We start from the raw sequence: 6,013 nt of genomic DNA, 5'->3' as shown, positions 1-6,013 counted from the left end.
AAAAAAAAAAAAAAAAAAAAAAAAAAAAAGTGTCCCATGGCCAATACTAAAGAAAAACTGAATTAAGTTTCAGAAAAAAAAATCATAAAAATCAGAGCAGTTTTAAAGAAGTTCAAGGGACCAGTTAACCGCTGAGACATACCAGCACCGACCTCGTGGAAGTTAAGGTGATGATTTTTACTTGCAAAGTAAAACGCTAGGAGCACTGCCTGGGCTCACAAATACGCAAGCGTTTAACTGAACATTAACCATTCCCGAGGAGGACGGCCGCTCAGGGAGACTTAGCCTCGCAGCTGCGGCCCGGCCTCCGCGGATGTAGGGCGCACTGGTCTCTGGGTGCGAGGAGTGGCTGACTCTGGAAAGCGTCAGCGCGTTGTCAGGCAACCGGTTCTCAACACCACCCGACAGGGCGAAGAAGACCGGTGGCCCGGGAGTCTGCACCGCGTAACTAGGGGACAGGCTGCAGCTGGCCGGTGCAAGACCCCCACGCACCCACTGCAGACCCCGGCCTCTGTAACCAGACACCGAGCTCCCGACCTGGGCGTCGGGACTCCGGTACCACCTCAGCCCGCAGCCAGCTCCGGGAAACCCCGCCCCAAGCCCCCGAGCTGCCGCCCAGGGACGCGTCCCCACGCCTCAACCTCCGTGACTCCGGGACCTCCATCGTCCTGCCCAGCAGGATCGAGCCCCGGCGTCCGCCACTCCAGGACCCCGCCGGCCCGCTCGTCACGCGAGCTGAGCCCAGATGACCCGGCCCCCGCCCGCGGCCAGCTCCAGTCCCGGAGCCGTCGCCCCGCCCGCCCTCAGGCCGCACCGCCCGACCTGCTCCCCAGACTCGGCCGGCTGACTCTTCCTCCGGAAAGCAGGCTCAGGCGGGGGTGACGCACAGCCACCCAGGGCGGCTCTCCGCTACCCGCCCGGCGCTGGAACCCTGCGACAAGCCGCCCGTCTGAGCCCCGCCTCCCGGCCCAGCCCTCAGCCCGCCTTTCGCCAACCGCCCGGCCGGTGCCTCCTCCACGGGATTTGCCGGGAAAGATGCGCGACAGAGGGCGCCCCCAGCCGCCTCGGAGGCTGCACTGCAGCTCAGCCACCTAGCTCCCCAGCAGCCCTCTTGAATCTCCGGCGCCAAGGCTAAATCGCTTCCAGCCTCTCCGAACCCTACCCCCAGGAGCAGGCGGATCTACGAAGAGTGTGTGACCCTAGAAAGAAAAATGGGGAAGGAAAGTCGTGGCACATCTCTCCAAGGCAGTGCTCCTAGCCCAGGAGGCTGGTCTACCTTATGTCCTAGACTTGCATTATAATTTCAACGTTTTATTTAGTTTAAACTAAAGTGACCCTATGCTACCACTAGAAAAGAGATATCTAGCTTTGTAGGAGAATTTAACTTGTTATTAATGTATTCTAAAGGCCCTAATTTAACTTCCATTGTAAGGTTGTTGCGTTTGAGGTTTCTCTCCCTCCTTCTCTTTCCCTCTCCCTCCCTTCTCCTACCCTTTCTTTCCTCTCTCCTTTTCCCTCTCCCTCTTTTCTCTCCCCCTTTCCTCTCCTCTCTCCTATTGAGCAATCAACCCAGGGTCTTCACATTGAATCACATCTCCAGGTCCTTATATTTTTTTTATTTTGAGACAATCTCTTTCTAAGTCGCTAAACTGTCCAGTCCGGGATCCAACTTACAAGTCTCTTGCTTCAGCCTCCCAGGCATGCAACATCACTCCTGATTCCTCCTATAAGGTGATTTTAAAGGAAAATAATCTCCAGAGGAAATAAATATATAACCCACACGCTGTTGTATACAGTCGTTTCTGCTTTTAACTACGACATGCACCATACAAAGTCAGACACAACACAAAAGTTATAGTGAAAAGGGAAATGTCATTACTACAAAGCACAACTACCGTTATAAAAACAGCTACAGAGCTTTACAGACACCATAGAAAATCTAGGGAAAAGTGCAGAAAAGATGCATGGGAGAGATCTCTTAGTGTGTTTTTAAAGATCAATAGGAGCTCCCTGGCAGAAATGTCAGAGAAGAGCGTTTCCAGCAATGTTGAACACAACCTGCCTTGATAAGCCAGTTAAGAAAAAGCTCCAGGAAGGACTAAAGACTTGAAACTGAAGAATCCCGAAGAGAGCAGTTTATGAGGAACTGTGATGCTTCATCTAACCCCCAGCACGATTGCTATTAAATACTCACAGGGGTTAAGGGTAAAATAATAAACACAGACTTGGTCCGTGTCTTGAAACTTAGAATCTAGAACGGAAGGGGAGATAAGGCAGACCAGTCATGAAAACTAACATAACGCGACTAAATATCGCATTAACTATGAGGAGAAAGGGGTTGATGGAATTAATTTTACAACTAACTGCAAAGGCAGTTCACAAGAGTGAACTTAAGACTAAACTTGTACCTAGTTATAAAAGAGTATTGGAAATGTTTAGAACAATAATAAATGTATCATCTTAATAAGCCAAGAGGGGCTGGGAAGAGAGCTCAGAAGAATAAGCGCTTACCTGGTAAGCGCAAGGGCCTGAGGTCAATCCCCGATTCCGCCAAAAAAAAAAAAAAAAAAAAAAAAAAAGCCGAGAATGTTCACTGCCTCCTTGCAAAAAAGTGAAAGCCGGTAGGAGCAAAGTACCAAACCACCAAGAGCCTGCGGAGATTTACCAAGGTGCAATCATTTAAAATAGATGGTATGTTTCTCTTCCTCTCCAAAAATCAACACCCAGAGCTACTTACATCTCAATTTTTCGCAAGACATCCTCACTGTTCAGTCTTTCAAGATACTTTTTCAGGCACCCACAGCCACGCCCACTCCCCCCCCCCCGCCTAAGGTTCCGCCCACATCTAACATGGTGGATTTAGGCCTGCGCAGTACAAATAGAGACGCCCAATTCCAGTTCCTGGCATAGCCGTATCAAGCCCTTCTTCCGGTACGACGGGCCATACCATTACCATACCGAATCGTTTTGTTTCTCCTAATTCACACATAAACTTTTCCAAGCCAGTTCGTTCTCACTTCATCCACACGACTATTATTCGCTCTCCAGTTAATCACAGTAATTGCTTCTTGTAGCACTTACCGAAGAGCCCCTACCACGCCCGAGTGGTTTGAACCAGCTCTACTTCCTGTTTTAGGTGTCATGGCTGCCTCCGGAATCTAGAAGAGTTTGCATCAGTAGTGAGGAAGGTCCGAGGCCCACATCCCGAGACCTAGCGAAGTAAAGTTGGATTTTGGTTGGTTGAGGCGACAGTTTCTCCAATTCCTCGGCGATGGCGGCGTCCGGGAGCGGTATGGCTCAGAAAACCTGGGAATTGGCCAGCAACATGCAGGAAGCCCAGAGTATCGATGAAATCTACAAATACGACAAAAAACAGCAGCAAGAAATCCTGGCAGCGAAGCCCTGGACTAAGGAGTGAGGAGGTCCCTGGCGAGACGCTGGGGAGGGGAAGGGATGGCGAGAGTTTAAGAGACTCCAGGGGTAGGGGGAGTTGGGGCGGGCGGAAAGCGCCGCTTCACCCGAGGGAATGGGGAAAGAGTATGCGCGTGGGAGATTCTGAGCTCCTCTCAACCCTCCGCTAAGGCCTGCTCTGACTCCGTTTTAAACTCTTTTACCCGTTTGCCCCTGGAGGATGTAAGAGGAAAACAAGCACTGACTTAAACTGTCACTTCTCAACATCACTGTTACCGTATATGCTACCTGTTCTGCCTTGGATCCATGTCAATGGGGTCAAGGGGCCTTCAGCTGATCACAAACTGGGATTGTAACTGAAGAAAACTAATCAATAGGCCAGGGTTGTTTTGTTTTTTTAATGTAGTTGGTACAGGGTCTCACTATGCAGCTCACACTCATAGTGATCCTCCTGTTTCAGCCTCCCCAGCCCAGGGATTACAGGCTTGCGCCACCATGCCCGGTCTCCGTAGCCCCCGGGCACGGGGCTGATGCGCCATGCGGTACCTGGGATCGAACCCTGTTCCCTGAGCTGTCTCGCCGGCCCCAGGCCAAGGGTTTTGAAAATAGCTAGGAGGCATCTTTTAGAAATCTACAGTCGTTTCTTATTGCTAGCAATTATAGGCACTTTAAGGCTCTACCCCGGGTCTAAAATGTTACTGCACCAGTACACATATACTAGAAGTTACAAAAATTAAGTTTACTACCTTTTTAAAATCCAAATAGCCCCAGGAGTGATAAGACTATAGAGTTATTTACGCATAACATTACTTTTTTCCTGAGATTTTATTAGGGATGAGTACAAAACCACAGTAATGGAAAAATAGAACTGTAGTCCGCAAGATAACATACTTCATCTGCCTGGTTTTTGTTTGTTTCTTTGTTTGCTTGGTGTTTTTAGTTTTGGTGGGATTGTGGGTGTGGGTGTGTGTACGCATTTGCCAGGCAAGTGCGGTACCACTGAGCCATATCCCCAGCCCCATTTTTGTTTTTTGAGTCAGGGTCTGTGAGAGATGCACCTGCCTTCGCCTCCCAAGTTCTGAGATTAGATTACAGGGGTGCACCACTACACCCAGCCGTATGCCACGGTTTTTTACAAGGCTGGCTTTTATTGTCGGTATTCAGTTTTAGAAAGTTTATTAAGTTCTTAATTTGGGAGGGGGCAGTGCTGAACTAGGGATTTTCCTTTAATGTTCATGACAAATGACAACCCAGTACTATATTTTCATTGCCTTTTTAAATTAGTATAAGTGGAGTACACGTAAAATTTATTTATCTGTAAAACAAAAATAAAACCTACCTGATAATATCATACAGATTAGATGAAGTAATACATAAAAAGGGTCCCAAATTTGTGTGATGGGAGCACAATAATGGTTACCTGTTTTCTTTTCCCCACTAACTGGGAAAGCCAACACTTCATATCATGACTTCCAAGACCAAATATCCCTGTCTTTCAGCTGTGGTTGAAATCTGCCAAAGGCTGGGAATTAAACTTAGTTGGTTTTTGTGGGCAAGCACTTTTAAAGGCTTCTCGGAGACATTGACTAACCATGTTATATAGTCTGATTAATTGTCTGATTGTCTGGTTAATTCTGTAGCAGGCTAATGCAGTCTGTTAAATATCTGGAAGTTTGTTAGCTTGCCTCTCAGTCTGTGGCTATAGTTACAGTAAGTATAGCTTTCTCAGGCAGCATCAATGATAGCAAAATGTAATTTTATTCAGGAATTTAGTCACTTCCAATAAAACATACTCTAGAGTAGTGATCGTGGGAATTACACTTTTTATTTTGAGGCTGTTATCACAAAGAAGCCAACCCATTCAAAACATTGGTCATTTGAGAGCACCATACGAAACAGATTGTTAATGCTAATAATAGCACTTGTTAATGTTTTAGTACATATCAGGCACTAAACCAAGCATTTTATCCTTTTTATTGACTTTATTTAATCCTAATGACAAGTTTGACATTTCCTGCTTACAGATAAAGGAACAGAGGCATAGACATTAAGCAGTTGGACCACCATCACAATTGGGGAGTACTAGATTCAGCCATGTGCTTGGCACAGCCCACATTCATAAGCAGTAGGGTAGGAATTAGGCCTCAGAAGGTTTAGGCACCAACATTCAGTCAGAGTCAAAATTAGAGATATGATTTCAGATTAATAAAAGAAAAGTCTGTTAAACTGATCCTGTTTATTATTGATCATTATTCCTTCATCTCAATAGTTTGAGAGTTTTCCCTTCCTCCAAGGGGGATTACTTCACAGACTGTCTCATGTTTATTGCTACCAAAGCCTGTAGGAACTCTTCCTACTTCCTTTTTCTAATCTATATTTTATGCACCCATTCCATCCCTGCAAATCCCTTCCCTACTCAATATATTCACAAAAACTGTCTTTTGAAATTGTACTTCATATAAGAAATTCAGTTACACCCTGATTTTTTCTTTCTTTCTTTTTTTTTTTTTAGTCACCATTACTTTAAGTACTGTAAAATCTCAGCACTGGCTCTGTTGAAAATGGTGATGCATGCCAGATCAGGAGGCAACCTGGAAGTGAT

The 6,013-nt window shown here is 46.5% G+C and overlaps 2 protein-coding genes across 2 annotated transcripts in view; one reads left to right on the top strand and one right to left on the bottom strand.

The window, feature by feature from the left end:
• Cspp1 (centrosome and spindle pole associated protein 1) overlaps positions 1-1,481 on the bottom strand; it is a 161,319-nt gene extending 159,838 nt beyond the window's left edge. The window contains exon 1 of the mRNA XM_023722388.1: positions 823-1,481. The gene's annotated coding sequence lies outside the window, so the exon portion shown is untranslated. The remainder of the gene's footprint in view (positions 1-822) is intronic.
• Positions 1-6,013, top strand: part of Cops5 (COP9 signalosome subunit 5) — a 57,267-nt gene that overhangs the window by 34,270 nt on the left and 16,984 nt on the right. The window lies entirely within an intron of this gene.

This window comes from Octodon degus, unplaced genomic scaffold (genome assembly GCF_000260255.1).
Source record: "Octodon degus isolate 3935 unplaced genomic scaffold, OctDeg1.0 scaffold00091, whole genome shotgun sequence".
In the NCBI taxonomy this organism is placed as follows: Eukaryota; Metazoa; Chordata; class Mammalia; order Rodentia; family Octodontidae; genus Octodon; species Octodon degus.
Note: the sequence above shows the minus strand (reverse complement) of the source record. Positions and strands in the feature narration are given on the sequence as shown.